The following is a 16,597-nucleotide window of genomic DNA, read 5'->3' as shown; positions in this document are numbered from 1 at the left end:
CTACAACCACCGGAGGGAGCCCAAAAGCAGAATTCACAACACTCGACCTGCTCTCTGATGAGTCCAGCTTAGGCTACTTTCACACATCAGGTTTTTCGCCGCATGCTGGTTCAGCTGTTGCGCCGCAGCATCGGATCCGGCTTATTTTGTGAAAACCGCCTTTCTTCGTCGTCAAATCGGTTAAGGGTTTAACCACGCTGGAAAAATTAGCAATGAAACGGCGATAAAAATTTGCAAAACCCCAAAATTTCTGAAGGCTCTTCACGGATGTGGGCTGAATCCAAGCATGAATGGCCTGAACCTTAACCGGATCCATCTCTATAGACGAGGGAGAAAAAATGAAGCCCAAAAAAGAAACCTTCTGCACCCCAAAGAGACACTTAGACCCTTTCACAAACAGGGCATTGTCACGAAGCATCTGAAATACCATCCTGACCTGTTCCACATGAGACTCCCAATCATCGGAAAAAATCAAAATAGCATCCAAATATACAATCAAGAACTTATCAATATAAGTCCGGAAGATATCATGCATGAAGGACTGAAAAACAGATGGAGCATTAGTGAGCCCAAATGGCATCACAAGGTATTCAAAATGGCCTTCGGGCATGTTAAACGCAGTTTTCCATTCATCACCCTGCTTAATACGAACAAGATTATATGCCCCCCGAAGGTCAATCTTCGTAAACCAACTAGCTCCCTTAATCCTAGCAAATACATCGGTAAGCAAAGGTAAAGGGTATTGAAACTTGACCGTGATCTTATTCAAGAGGCGATAATCAATACAGGGTCTCAAGGAGCCATCTTTTTTAGCAACAAAAAAGAATCCCGCTCCCAACGGTGAAGAAGATGGCTGAATATGCCCTTTCTCCAAAGACTCCTTAATATAGCTCCGCATGGCGGTATGTTCAGGCACAGACAGGTTGAAAAGTCGACCCTTAGGAAACTTACAGCCTGGAATCAAGTCAATCGCACAATCGCAGTCCCTGTGCGCCACGGTGGAAGGAAGCTGGACTTGGGCTCATCGAATACATCCTGAAAATCAGACAAAAACTCTGGAATTTCAGAAGAGGAAGAAGAGGAGATTGACATCAAAGGAACATCATTATGAACCCTCTGACAACCCCAACTAGTCACAGACAAGGACTTCCAATCCAACACAGGATTATGTACCTGCAACCACGGAAAACCCAGCACGATAGCATCATGCAAATTATGCAACACCAGAAATCGACAATCTTCCTGATGGGCTGGCGCCATGCGCACGGTCACCTGTGTCCAAAACTGGGGCTTATTTTTAGCCAAGGGTGTACCATCAATGCCCCTTAAAGGAATAGGGTTCTGCAAAGGCTGCAAGGGAAAACCACAACGCCTGGCAAACTCAAAGTCCATTAAGTTCAAGGCGGCGCCTGAATCCACAAACGCCATGACAGAAAATGATGACAATGAGCAGATCAAGGACACAGATAACAGAAATTTAGGTTGTACAGTGCTGATGGTAAATTAACTAGCGATCCTCTTTGTCCGCTTAGGGCAGACTGAAATGACATGAGAAGCGTCGCCACAATAATAACACAACCTATTCTGACGTCTGAATCCTTGTCGTTCTGGTCTAGACAGAATCCTATCACACTGCATTGGCTCAGGAATCTGCTCTGAGGACAACGCCACAGCGCGCACAGTTCTGCGCTCCTGCAAGCGCCGGTCAATCTGAATGGCCAGAGACATAGAATCACTCAGACCGGAAGGCGTGGGAAGCCCCACCATAACATCTTTAACGGATTCAGAAAGACCCTTTCTGAAAATTGTCGCCAAAGCATCAATATTCCATTTAGTCAACACAGACCATTTTCTGAATTTCTGACAATACAATTCTGCCGCCTCTTGACCCTGAGACAGGGCCAACAAGGTCTTCTCAGCTTGATCCACAGAATTTGGTTCATCATATAATAATCCTAAAGCCTGAAAAAAGGAGTCTACATTAAGCAAAGCCGGATTCCCAGATTCCAGGGAAAACGCCCAATCCTGCGGATCGCCACGCAGCAGGGAGATGACGATTTTAACCCGCTGAATGCAATCATCGGAGGATCGAGGTCTCAGAGCAAAAAACAGTTTACAGTTGTTTTTAAAACTCAAAAATTTGGACCTGTCACCAAAAAACAAATCAGAAGTAGGAATCTTCGGTTCTAAAACAGGAGTCTGAACAATATAATCAGAAATACCCTGTACCCTAGCAGCAAGCTGGTCTACACGAGAAGCTAATTCCTGAACATCCATGCTAGCACAAGACTCCTCAGCCACCCAGAGAAAAAGAGGGAAGAGAAGACAAAGCAGACTGCAGAAAAAAAAATGGCTCAACACCTTTCTTCCCTTCTTCTGAGATGCATTTAACTCATTATGGGCCAGTTGTACTGTTATGATCCGGTGACCTTGGAGCCGCATGAATAACTTTCACTGGTGTAGGTGGTAACTGTACTGACCGCAAATCCTGATCTAACAGCGCAACTAGAAGTAGCCGTGGGGTGTGCCTAACAAACCCTAGACACCTCGTCACAGCCGGAGGACTAAATACCTCTACAGATGGAAATAGGAATACTACCTTGCCTCAGAGCAGAACCCCAAAGGATAGGCAGCCCCCCACGAATATTGACTGTGAGTAGGAGAGGAAAGACACACACAGGCAGAAAACAGGATTTAGCAAAAGAGGCCACTCTAGCTAAAATAGGAAAGGATAGGACAGAATACTGTGCGGTCAGTATTAAAACCCTTCCAAAAATATCCACAGCAGATTATACAAAAAATTCCTCCATCTAACTAAAGACGTGGAACGTATATTTGCAACTCCAGAGAATCCTACACACAGAGCAGAAATACAATCAAAAATCCACACACAGCATGTGTGCCATAGAAAAAAAACAGACACTTATCTTTGCTGAATTGGCAGCTAAGCAGGAGAAACCAGACAGAGGTCCAACACCTCCCAATAACCATTAACAACTGGCAAGGACTATTGAATCCTGCAAACCTAAATACCCCAGTCAGAATTGCAATCAGCAGATACACCTGACCAGGACTGCAGCCCAGGGACAACTGCATTACCACCTACAACCACCGGAGGGAGCCCAAAAGCAGAATTCACAACACTCGACCTGCTCTCTGATGAGTCCACCTTAGGCTACTTTCACACATCAGGTTTTTCGCCGCATGCTGGTTCAGCTATCGCGCCGCAGCATCGGATCCGGCTTATTTTGTGAAAAACGGATGAGACGGATTTGGTTTTCTGCTGGATCCGGATATCGGATCCGGCAGAAAACCGGATCCGTCTCTTCCGGTTGACATCTGTTTCGTCCGGTTTTCCATCCGGTTTTTGACAGATCCGGTTTTTAAAAACGCCCCCTGACAAGCTAAAAAAGTGATTGGCTCGCTGAAAACTATATATACAGTGTTCCTGCAGCCCATTAGTGACTGGTTGGAAAGGAGCAAGATGCAGAGCAAGATGGACGGCATTATTGCGAAGATTCTGCAGAACAACGTGGATTTCATTGTGGAGGCAAATCGATTGAAAACAATTGTTCTTGAGAAGGCGCGAGAGAGACAGTGCATCATGCGTCTACGCCGACGCCGTTTGTGGATCCACCCCATCACGGCACAGAGAATGACGCGGGGAGTCTTTTCTACTTTATACATGGAGCTACGAGGTGACCCTGACAAGTTTTTCAGCTATGTGCGGATGAAAGCGGAGAACTTTGATGTATTGGTGGAGCTGATTGAACATCTAATAAGAAGGAGTGATACATATTGCAGATTCTCCATTACACGGCTGAGCGTCTAATGGTCACTCTTCGGTAAGCATTCTATTTTGATGTACTCTTGTAGCGCACTTTCATCGATTGATATTTTGAATTTGCAGTAATTTCTGCCTTGCTTTTGTTCACAGATTTCTAGCTACTGGAGAATCCCTGTCTTCACTACATTTCCAGTTCAGACTGGGAATTTCAACCATATCTGGAATAGTGAAGCACACTTGCCGTGCAGTGTGGGACTCCCTGCACGACGAATTCATTCCACATCCCACAATGCAGACATGGTTGGAAGTAGCTGACAGATTCCAGGAAGTGTGTCAGTTTCCCAATTGCTTGGGCGCGGTGGATGGGAAACATATCCGTATTGTGAAACCGGCTGGTTCTGGATCTCAGTATTTCAACTACAAGAAGTACTTTTCCATCGTGCTGATGGCCATCGCCGATGCGGATTACAAATTTGTTGCGGTGGATATTGGGGCGTATGGCCGTTCTAATGATTTGCAAGTTTTCAAACTGTCTTCTATGGGGCGGCATTTGTATGGACAAACCTTTCAATTCCCCTCCCCCCTAGACCACTGCCTCAAACCTCTGAGCCACCAATGCTTTTTGTTTGTGTTGGGGATGAAGCCTTTCATCTTTCAGAGCATCTTTTGAAACCCTACTCCAGCCGTGGTTTAAACAATACTAAAAGAATTTTCAACAACCGACTCACACATGCACGGAGAATGGTGGAGTGTGCGTTTGGGATCTTAACCGCCAAATGGAGAGTTCTCCTGACATCCATTAACTTGAAGACAGACACTGTGGATGAGGTAGTGAAAGCGAGTGTTGTCCTGCACAATTATGTGCTATCCAAGGAACAGATTTCCATTGAGGACCACTCTGAACAAACCACCTTGGCTGATTATAGCAACCAAACGTATAGAAGTTCTGCCACTGTTTCCAGAATTCGGGATCAATTTGCAGAATATTTTATTTCACCCGAAGGAAGAATACACTGGCAGGATGAGAGAGTATAAACAATTTTTCTTGAACCTAGTAACAACTTTTTTACCTTTTACCCATGTTGTGTACCTGTTTGGGTAATACCCAAAGTATTTAACCTTTTACCCAGGTTGTGTACCTGTTTGATTTTACCAAAGTTGTGTACCTGTTTGGTTTTACCTTTTACCCAAGATGTGTACCTGTTTGGTTTTACCTTTTACACAAGTTGTGCATCTGTTTGGGTTGTACCCAAAGTATTTTACCTCTGACCAATAAGCCTTGTTTAACCAAAGTGTTATCTATACCTTATAAAGAATAAATACAGGCTAGCTGTAAACAACACAGTTTTATTACATTTTGTTTAAAATAACAAAAACAAACTTATTTTTAAACACCAAAAAAACTTTATTTAGCAGCACACAAAACTATAGATTGGAATACGTCGGGGTGGAGATAGTGCTGGAGGGGCTGTCAGATAGGGACACTTCGACAGTGAGAGTGTGGAGAGAGGAATGTGTTGGTGGTGGGGAAGGATCAATAAGTAGTGGTGAAGGAGTGGAGAAGGCAATTGAGCGGGTGGGCAGGAAAGTGGGATTGGGGTTAGGAATTTGGTAGGATGGAGGGGTGTAACTGATGTTTTGGGAGGATTGGAAGGCAGAAGCAGTGATGGGTGGAGAAGAGGGTTGGGAAGGAGGTGAAAGAGGCTGTTGGTAGTGGGCAGGGAGAGGAGGCGTGGATGAAGTAGATGGGAAGTGGAATGGGTCGGGATCATCATTGTGGGAAGGGGCACGGACGGGATGCTGGTAGTGGTTGATGGTGGGGTTGGTGGGATGGGGCACGGGCACGTTGGTGTTATGGGTCAGGAGGATGCTAGTGGCTGTAGTGATGGACAGTGGAGGAAGGGGGGGCAGTTGCAGCATGGGTGGCAAGAGCCTCGGCTTTTGAGGCAATGAGTGCTAGAGTTGACTGGCAGGATTGCATTACTTGCATCTTCTGAGAAGTAGATAACATCTCCATTTGCTCAAGTACCGACTGGAAAAAAGTGTTGTTCTCCTCTGAACGCATCGTTAACAGAAGTGTATGCATCTCGAGTATACTTTTACAGTATTTATGAAATTAAAACTTGCAGCCATTTGCTCAGACAAAACTGTCAGACAGTTCTGGAAGGATGCGTTCAGGTGTAAGAACTCGGGAGCATAACTCTGTACCTGACCTCTCTGCCGATGGCGCCCCGATGCTACAGGTGTACTAGAGGTGGCAGCAGCAGAGGGGTGGGTACAGGAAACGCTATATCCTCACCAGCAGATACATGCAATAGAACCAGCCAGGATGCTCCAGCACTCGTGGATGGGACAGAGGGATCCGATGTGTGGGAAGGTGCAGAGGGGCCCACACTGTCAAAGTGTCCCTCGGTGGCGGCCTCCTGAGGGATCGCCCCAGAAGGATTCAACTGTGCTGCAGGCTCCCGAGTGCTGCCGACGGTGCTGTGGAACAAAAGAGAAAAAACAAACAATTAATATACTATAATTGCATGGCCCTGGCTGAAAGAGCAAAAGAGGGTTAGACATGTAAAATATTGGTTATCTTCACATGTGGTGGGTAATATTTACCTTCGTGTCACCATCGTTGACCTGAGGAACGACAGGGCTTCGGCATACTTGTATTTGCTCTTGCGTCCTCCAGATCCACTCGGGGCCCGCATCTTGAAGCGATCCCTAATCGACAGTCACCGTTTTACAATCCTCTCACCTGTTAAAAAAGGAGAGACACAACTTGGTTAGAAAAAAAACTTAGAATGCATCAAGAGAACTGAACAGAGTATACTTACGTTCTTGATTCTGGGTCCGAACATCGAGGTCCTCCCACTTCTCAATAAGCTCTTGGCAGACTTGCTCCCAGAGTCGCCGGGTAACGATGATATCAGCATGGTGGCGATCACTCATGCTCCACAGCGGCTCCCTGTCTCAGACAAGATCGATGAGGAGGTCAATATCGAGGCCGACCTCCTCACCATTAGAGTCAGGAGCACGCTTTGAAGCCTGTTAAAAGAATAGAAAAAAATTTAAACTAAATTGTAAACAACATAAAGAATAAACATAAAATATATATATATATATATATATATATATATATATGCTTTACACGATGACGGCCGCCATGACTCACATGCCGACGACCCTGGGAGCCACTGGGAGGACCTCTGGATTGAGCACCAGAATCCGAACTCTAGAAGGGAAAAAAACATAATTATGTGCTTGTATGTAGACTTTTTATGTGTAGTGTGCCATGTGATATCTACAATGATCATTGTTTATGTGTTGTGTGATGTCTGCATTTATCAGTTTGTATGTGTTGTGTTCTATCTGTAACTATCTTGTGTTGTGTGTAGTGTGAGGTTGTGGTTCCACGATACATGAAAGAAACATACCAATTGTGATACCGCTCCAGGTCGTTCTCCACCCCTACCCTCTTCTTCGGTGAGCACCTCTTGGACTGTGGCAGCAGCTTCATCAGCTTCCTACAAAGATGAAAAATGGCAAAATACATTAATATATACACATACATACACAAATACACACACACATACATACACACACATACACACACACATACATGCACATACACACACATACACATACACAAAAGATAGCGAGGGAGAGAGAGCAAGAGAGCAAAATTATGTTTAAAACATATTTACCTCAGTGCGCTGCCGACGGGAGGGAGGGCTCCCAGAAGGAGACATGGCTGCTCTGGTACGGCTTGGCTGGCTGGGCTCTGTGGCAGGAGAGCTGGCTGGGCTCTGTGGCAGGTTATAGCTGGCTGGCCTCTGTGGCAGCTTATAGCTGGCTGGCCTCTGTGGCAGGTTATAGCTGGCTTGCTGACCTCTGTGGCAGGCCCGTGGCTGGCTGGGCTCTGTGGCAGGAGAGCTGGCTGGCCTCTGTGGCAGGTTATAGCTGGCTGGCCTCTGTGGCAGGCCCGTGGCTGGCTGGGCTCTGTGGCAGGAGAGCTGGCTGGGCTCTGTGGCAGGTTATAGCTGGCTGGCCTCAGTGGCAGGTTATAGCTGGCTGGCCTCTGTGGCAGGCCCGTGGCTGGCTGGGCTCTGTGGCAGGAGAGCTGGCTGGGCTCTGTGGCAGGTTATAGCTGGCTGGCCTCTGTGGCAGGTTATAGCTGCCTGGCCTCTGTGGCAGGCCCGTGGCTGGCTGGGCTCTGTGGCAGGAGAGCTGGCTGGGCTCTGTGGCAGGTTATAGCTGACTGGCCTGTGTGGCAGGTTATAGCTGGCTGGCCTCTGTGGCAGGAGAGCTGGCTGGGCTCTGTGGCAGGTTATAGCTGACTGGCCTGTGTGGCAGGTTATAGCTGGCTGGCCTCTGTGGCAGGCCCGTGGCAGGCTGAGCTCTGTGGCAGGAGAGCTGGCTTGGCTCTGTGGCAGGTTATAGCTGGCTGGCCTCTGTGGCAGGTTATAGCTGGCTGGCCTCTGTGGCAGGCCTGTGTCTGTCTGGGCTCTGTGGCAGGAGAGCTGGCTGGGCTCTGTGGCAGGTTATAGCTGGCTGGGCTCTGTAGCAGGTTTGTAGCTGGCTCTGCTCTTTGGCTCCTTTGTTCTTCAGTCTTGGCAGGGTGTGGTGTCTCTGGCTGGCAGAATGGCTGGAAATGAGTGAAGACCTCAATGGCATTGCTTTATAGATGTATCCTGGGGGCAGGCACATAGTTTCTGAGTATGCTCAGTGTAAAAAGCCGGATCAGGCCGCCGGATCCGCCTTTTTCCGGATCCGGCGCAATCCGGCGTCCATAGACATGCATTGTAGCGAAAAGCCGGAAAGGACGGATCCGGCCCTTCCGGCTTTTTTGCCGCAGACAAAAAACGTTACAGTAGACATTTTTTCCAGACGCCGGAATCGAGTGTATATCCGGCATCAAACCGGAAGGAACGCTGGGCCATCCGGCACAATCCGGCGCTAATACAAGTCAATGGGGGAAAAAACGTATCCGGTTTTTATTTTTTCCGGTTCCGGTTTTTCTCCCGAGAGCCGGATTTAGCCTGAAACAAAAAACTTGATGTGTGAAAGCAGCCTTTGAGATGACGTCACGGCATCGGAGAGATAAGGCACAGTACACCAGGCATGTATCTGAAGTATCTCTAGTTTATTAACCCCTTCCCGACCCATGACGCCACGTAGGCGTCATGAAAGTCGGTGCCATTCCGACCCATGACGCCTATGCGGCGTCATGGAAAGATCGCGTCCCTGCAGATCGGGTGAAAGGGTTAACTCCCATTTCACCCGATCTGCAGGGACAGGGGGAGTGGTAGTTTAGCCCAGGGGGGGTGGCTTCACCCCCTCGTGGCTACGATCGCTCTGATTGGCTGTTGAAAGTGAAACTGCCAATCAGAGCGATTTGTAATATTTCACCCATTATAACGGGTGAAATATTACAATCCAGCCATGGCCGATGCTGAAATATCATCGGCCATGGCTGGAAATACTAGTGTGCCCCCACCCCACCCCTCCGATCGCCCCCCCACCCCCCCGATCTGGCCGGTACACTGCTCCGGCTCCCCTCCGTCCAGTGCTCCGCTCCCCCCCGTGCTCTTGTCCGCTCCCCCCGTGCTCCAATCACCCCCCCGTGCTCCAATCACCCCCCCCTGCACTCCGATCCACCCCCCCCCGTGCTCCGTTCCACCCCCCCGTGCTCCATTCCAGTCCCCCCGTGCTCCGTTCCACGCCCCCCGCGCTCCGTTCCACCCCTCCCGCGCTCCGATTCCTCCCCCCGTGCTCCGATCCCCCCCCCGTGCTCCGATCCCCCCCCCCGTGGTCCCCCCCCACCCTATCATACTTACCGATCCAGCCGTGGTCCCGTCCGTCTTCTCCCGGGCGCCGCCATCTTCCAAAATGGCGGGCGCATGCGCAGTGCGCCCGCCGAATCTGCCGGCCGGCAGATTCGTTCCAAAGTGCATTTTGATCACTGAGATATAATCTATCTCAGTGATCAAAATAAAAAAAATAATAAATTACCCCCCCCCCCCTTTGTCACCCCCATAGGTAGGGACAATAAAAAAATAAAGAATTTTTTTTTTTTCCACTGTTAGAATAGGGTTAGGGTTAGGGGTAGGGTTAGGGGTAGGGGTAGGGTTAGGGGTAGGGTTAGGGGTAGGGTTAGGGGTAGGGTTAGGGCTAGGGGTAGGGTTAGGGGTAGGGTTAGGGGTAGGGTTAGGGGTAGGGTTAGGGTTAGGGTTAGGGCTAGGGTTAGGGTTAGGAATGTGCACACGTATTCTGGTCCTCTGCGGATTTTTCCGCTGCGGATTTGATAACTCCGCAGTGCTAAACCGCTGCGGATTTATGGCGGATTTACCGCGTTTTTTTCTGCGCATTTCACTGCGGTTTTACAATTGCGATTTTCTATTGGAGCAGTTGTAAAACCGCTGCGGAATCCGCACAAAGAAGTGACATGCTGCGGAATGTAAACCGCTGCGTTTCCGTGCAGTTTTTCCGCAGCATGTGTACAGCGATTTTTGTTTCCCATAGGTTTACATTGAACTGTAAACTCATGGGAAACTGCTGCGGATCCGCAGCGTTTTCCGCAGCGTGTGCACATACCTTTAGAATTAGGCTATGTGCACACGGTGCTGATTTGGCTGCGGATTGGCCGCTGCGGATTCGCAGCAGTGTTCCATCAGGTTTACAGTACCATGTAAACATATGAAAAACCAAATCCGCTGTGCCCATGGTGCGGAAAATACCACGCGGGAACGCTGCGTTGTATTTTCCGCAGCATGTCAATTCTTTGTGCGGATTCCGCAGCGTTTTACACCTGTTCCTCAATAGGAATCCGCAGGTGAAATCCGCACAAAAAACACTGGAAATCCGCGGAAAATCCGCAGGTAAAACACAGTGCCTTTTACCCGCAGATTTTTCAAAAATGGTGCGGAAATATCTCACACGAATCCGCAACGTGGGCACATAGCCTTAGGGTTAGGGTTGGAATTAGGGTTGTGGTTAGGGTTAGGGGTGTGTTGGGGTTAGTGTTGTGGTTAGGGGTGTGTTGGGGTTAGGGTTGTGATTAGGATTATGGCTACAGTTGGGATTAGGGTTAGGGGTGTGTTGGGGTTAGTGTTGGAGGTAGAATTGAGGGGTTACCACTGTTTAGGCACATCAGGGGTCTCCAAACGCAACATGGCGCCACCATTGATTCCAGCCAATCTCGTATTCAAAAAGTCAAATGGTGCTCCCTCACTTCCGAGCCCTGACGTGTGCCCAAACAGTGGTTTACCCCCACATATGGGGTACCAGCATACTCAGGACAAACTGCGCAACAATTACTGGGGTCCAATTTCTCCTGTTACCCTTGTGAATCTAAAAAAATGCTTGCTAAAACATAATTTTTGAGGAAAGAAAAATGATTTTTTATTTTCACGGCTCTGCGTTGTAAACGTCTGTGAAGCACTTGGGGGTTCAAAGTGCTCACCACATATCTAGATAAGTTCCTTGGGGGGTCTAGTTTCTAAAATGGGGTCACTTGTGGGGGGTTTCTACTGTTTAGGCACACCAGGGGCTCTGCAAACGCAACGTGACACCCGCAGACCATTCCATCAAAGTCTGCATTTCAAAAGTCACTACTTCCCTTCTGAGCCCCGACGTGTGCCCAAACAGTGGTTTACCCCCACATATGGGGTATCAGCGTACTCAGGAGAAACTGGACAACAACTTTTGGGGTCCAATTTCTCCTGTAACCCTTGGGAAAATAAAAAATTCTGGGCTAAATAATTATTTTTGAGGAAAGAAAACGTATTTATTATTTTCACGGCTCTGCATTATAAACTTCTATGAAGCACTTGGGGGTTCAAAGTGCTCACCACACATCTAGATAAGTTCCTTTCAGGGTCTAGTTTCCAAAATGGGGTCACTTGTGGGGGGTTTCTACTGTTTAGGCACATCAGGGGCTCTGCAAACGCAACGTGACGCCCGCAGAGCATTCCATCAAAGTCTGCATTTCAAAACGTCACTACTTCAATTCCAAGCCCCGGCATGTGCCCAAACAGTAGTTTACCCCCACATATGGGGTATCACCGTACTCAGGAGAAACTGGACAACAAATATTGGGGTCAAATTTCTCCTGTTACCCTTGGGAAAATTAAAAAATTCTGGGCTAAATAATTATTTTTGAGGAAAGAAAACGTATTTATTATTTTCACGGCTCTGCATTATAAACTTCTATGAAGCACTTGGGGGTTCAAAGTGCTCACCACACATCTAGATAAGTTCCTTTGGGGGTCTAGTTTCCAAAATGGGGTCACTTGTGGGGGGTTTCTACTGTTAAGCCACATCAGGGGCTCTGCAAACGCAACGTGACGCCCACAGAGCATTCCATCAAAGTCTGCATTTCAAAACGTCACTACTTCACTTCCGAGCCCCGGCATGTGCCCAAACAGTGATTTACCCCCACATATGGGGTATCAGCGTACTCAGGAGAAACTGGACAACAACTTTTGGGGTCAATTTCTCCTGTTACCCTTGGGAAAATAAAAAATTGCAGGCTAAAAGATCATTTTTGAGAAAATAATTTTTTTTTTTATTTTCATGGCTCTGCGTTATAAACTTCTGTGAAGCACTTGGGGGTTCAAAGTCCTCACCACACATCTAGATTAGTTCCTTTGGGGGTCTAGTTTCTAAAATGGTGTCATTTCTGGGGGATCTCCAATGTTTAGGCACACAGGGGCTCTCCAAACGTGACATGGTGTCCGCTAATGATTGGAGCTAATTTTCCATTTAAAAAGCCAAATGGCGTGCCATCCCTTCCGAGCCCTGCCGTGCGCCCAAACAGTGGTTTACCCCCACATATGGGGTATCAGCGTACTCAGGACAAACTGGACAACAATATTTGGGGTCCAATTTCTCCTATTATCCTTGGCAAAATAGGAAATTCCAGGCTAAAAAATCATTTTTGAGGAAAGAAAAATTATTTTTTATTTTCATGGCTCTGCGTTATAAACTTCTGTGAAGCACCTGGGGGTTTAAAGTGCTCAATATGCATCTAGATAAGTTCCTTGGGGGGTCTAGTTTCCAAAATGGGGTCACTTGTGGGGGAGCTCCAATGTTTAGGCACACAGGGGCTCTCCAAACGCGACATGGTGTCCGCTAACAATTGGAGCTAATTTTCCATTCAAAAAGTCAAATGGCACGCCTTCTCTTCCGAGCCCTGCCGAGTGCCCAAACAGTGGTTTACCCCCACATATGAGGTATCGGCGTACTCGGGAGAAATTGCCCAACAAATTTTATGATCCATTTTATCCTACTGCCCATGTGAAAATGAGAAAATTGAGGCGAAAAGAATTTTTTTGTGAAAAAAAATTACTTTTTCATTTTTACAGATCAATTTGTGAAGCACCTGAGGGTTTAAAGTGCTCACTAGGCATCTAAATTAGTTCCTTGGGGGGTCTAGTTTCCAAAATGGGGTCACTTGTGGGGGAGCGCCAATGTTTAGGCACACAGGAGCTATCCAAACGCGACATGGTGTCCGCTAACGATGGAAATAATTTTTCATTCAAAAAGTCAAATGGCGCTCCTTCCCTTCCGAGCCTTACCATGTGCCCAAACAGTGGTTTACCCCCACATATGAGGTATTGGTGTACTCAGGAGAAATTGCCCAACACATTTTAGGATCCATTTTATCCTGTTGCCCATGTGAAAATGAAAAAATTGAGGCTAAAAGAATTTTTTTGTGAAAAAAAAGTACTTTTTCATTTTTACGGATCAATTTGTGAAGCACCTGGGGGTTCAAAGTGCTCACTATGCATCTAGATAAGTTCCTTGGGGCGTCTAGTTTCCAAAATGGGGTCACTTGTGGGGGAGCTCCAATTTTTAGGCACACGGGGGCTCTCCAAACGTGACATGGTGTCCGCTAAAGAGTGGAGCCAATTTTTGATTCAAAAAGTCAAATGGCGCTCCTTCCCTTCCAAGCCCTGCCGTGCGCCAAAACAGTGGTTTACCCCCACATATGAGGTATCAGCGTACTCAGGACAAATTGGACAACAACGTTCGTGGTTCAGTTTCTCCTTTTACCATTGGGAAAATAAAAAAATTGTTGCTAAAAGATAATTTTTGTGACTAAAAAGTTAAATGTTCATTTTTTCCTTCCATGTTGCTTCTGCTGCTGTGAAGCACCTGAAGGGTTAATAAACTTCTTGAATGTGGTTTTGAGTACCTTGAGGGGTGCAGTTTTTAGAATGGTGTCACTTTTGGGTATTTTCAGCCATATAGACCCCTCAAACTGACTTCAAATGTGAGGTGGTCCCTAAAAAAAATGGTTTTGTAAATTTCGTTGTAAAAATGACAAATCGCTGGTCGAATTTTAACCCTTATAACTTCCTAACAAAAAAAAATTTTGTTTCCAAAATTGTGCTGATGTAAAGTAAACATGTGGGAAATGTTATTTATTAACTATTTTGTGTCACATATCTCTCTGGTTTAACAGAATAAAAATTCAAAATGTGAAAATTGCGAAATTTTCAAAATTTTCGCCAAATTTCCGTGTTTATCACAAATAAATGCAGAATTTATTGACCTAAATTTACCACTAACATGAAGCCCAATATGTCACGAAAAAACAATCTCAGAACCGCTAGGATCCGTTGAAGCGTTCCTGAGTTATTACCTCATAAAGGGACACTGGTCAGAATTGCAAAAAACGGCAAGGTCTTTAAGGTCAAAATAGGCTGGGTCTTGAAGGGGTTAAGCTTACACACACTTTTTATGCATTCTTATGTCGGTATTCTCCATATATGGGCTAAGCGTTGGGAAGTTTACTCCCTTGCCTCCCTATGGGTTCGCAAACATATTTATCTATACAAAACATTATTCGTTATCTACAAGGACATTTCATCCTCCATGAACTGCTACAATCTGCAATAACAGCTAAAATGAATAGTGAATAACAACTTGTTTATCTGACCTTTAGTAATACACAAAATGGAGGCAAGCAAGATAAAATGGATCCTGCTATAACACCACTGACGTATGACGCAGGATGCGTCATTGCACCTTTTTCCGACGCTGACAAAAAAAGTTTCATTGAGCATTTTTTTCAGACAAGGTGCCGTCAAATTGCGCAGGATTCAGTGCACGACTGAAGAAAAGTGTGGCCATGCGTCGCAATACATCGCTACACAAGTCGCGATACAAGTCTATGGCAAAAAAACGCATCCTGCAGGCAAATTTACAGGATGCGGTTTTTTCACAAAACGACGTATTGTGACGGGGGATGCAAGACGGAAGTGTGAAAGAGGCCCTAGTCTGCTGAACCGCCGCATGACCAGCTCTTCCCTCTCCTAGTGTATCCTCACCCATCCCCTGCAGACTGTGAGCCTTTGCGGGAAGGGTGTTCTCTCCTTCTGTATCTGTTAGTGCCTTGTTTTTGCTCATGTCTATTGTACTTGTCTATATTTGCCCCTTTCATGTGTAAAGCACTGTGGAATAAATGGCGCTATAAAAATGTATAATTATAATAATAATAATACTAAAAAATATCTAATGCTATCCCCTATGCATCGCAGGATCACCAGGGGTGCTAGTGGTCAGGCACACAGCTATCCCTAGATGGGGGGTACTGGAGTCCTGAGAACAGGTCTCCACAGGCCCATCTTGGATTTTGTATGCATACTTTGCTTCTGCACCATTTATAGTCCATGGAACTGCCAGAAATGGCCAAGTGCATATCTAGGGGTGGGAGGCAGGCAGGTCATTTGCTCTCAATGCAGCTGGCAGGGGAATACAGTCAGGCCACCTAATGTGGCGGTCTGAGATGACCCCAGGCAGTGGCATACCACCTCCTGGAGTGGAGTTTGAAAGTTCTTGGAGACAGTTGTCAAATTAGCTGTCGGATCAAAGCATTCAAGTATTCAAGTCTTTCTGACTCGAGTATTATTGAAGTCCTGTGTGCCAACCCATTAGGGCGACATCAACCGTGTCAGATCAGCTGATCACACTGCTGGTGTGACAACCTGCACTACAAAGGAAATGATCAGCGCCAAGGTAAGCACTTAAATTGGGCTGAAGACACAAGTTTTAGTAATGGGGGATTTTGTGAGGAGATAGTATGAGCAGAAGAGGGAGGAATTGGATGATGAGGCAGTCTGGTCACAGTATACAGACTGAGTGGTGTGGTGGGGCAGTATCGATGGGACAGTATGCAGAGAGGGGGAGAAAGTGTGAGGAAGAGGCACAGTATAGGAGTAGTGTAGTATATATAGTAGTAGACCAGGTAGTGTCGGGGCAGTAAAGAGAGGGCACAGCATGGAATGGACAATATGCACAGGGATGTGTGCAGAGTAACTGGATAGTATAGGGAGAACACCGTGTGAAGAGGGGGCCCACCATAGAAATGAGGAGCCTGGGGACATCGTGATTTTGTGCAGGGAGCACAGTGAGGGGTAGTTGTTAAGTGGCCATGCATAGGGCAGATATTGTCATTCAAGAACATTATAATGACACTGTTATATTTAAGGTACCATGTTGGGATGTGCTGCAAAAGATGGAAATCTGTGATGAGCTGTGAATGTGAAAAGTCATCATGACATCTGGATCAGATGGTGAAGAAAAGAAAGAGAGTGACTCCAATCAGAAAAGATGTCATAAAGTTCCTGGATGTCTAAATGTTTATTTGTGACTAGATGGTGGCCCGATTCTAATGCATCAGGTATTCTAGAATATGCATGTCCACGTAGTATATAGCACAGCCACGTAGTATATTGCCCAGCCACGTAGTATATAGCACAGCCACGAAGTATACTGTCTAGCCACGTAGTATATTGCCCAGTTACGTAG

Source organism: Ranitomeya imitator, chromosome 2, assembly GCF_032444005.1.
Source record: "Ranitomeya imitator isolate aRanImi1 chromosome 2, aRanImi1.pri, whole genome shotgun sequence".
NCBI lineage: Eukaryota > Metazoa > Chordata > Amphibia > Anura > Dendrobatidae > Ranitomeya > Ranitomeya imitator.
This window is presented reverse-complemented; position numbering follows the sequence as displayed.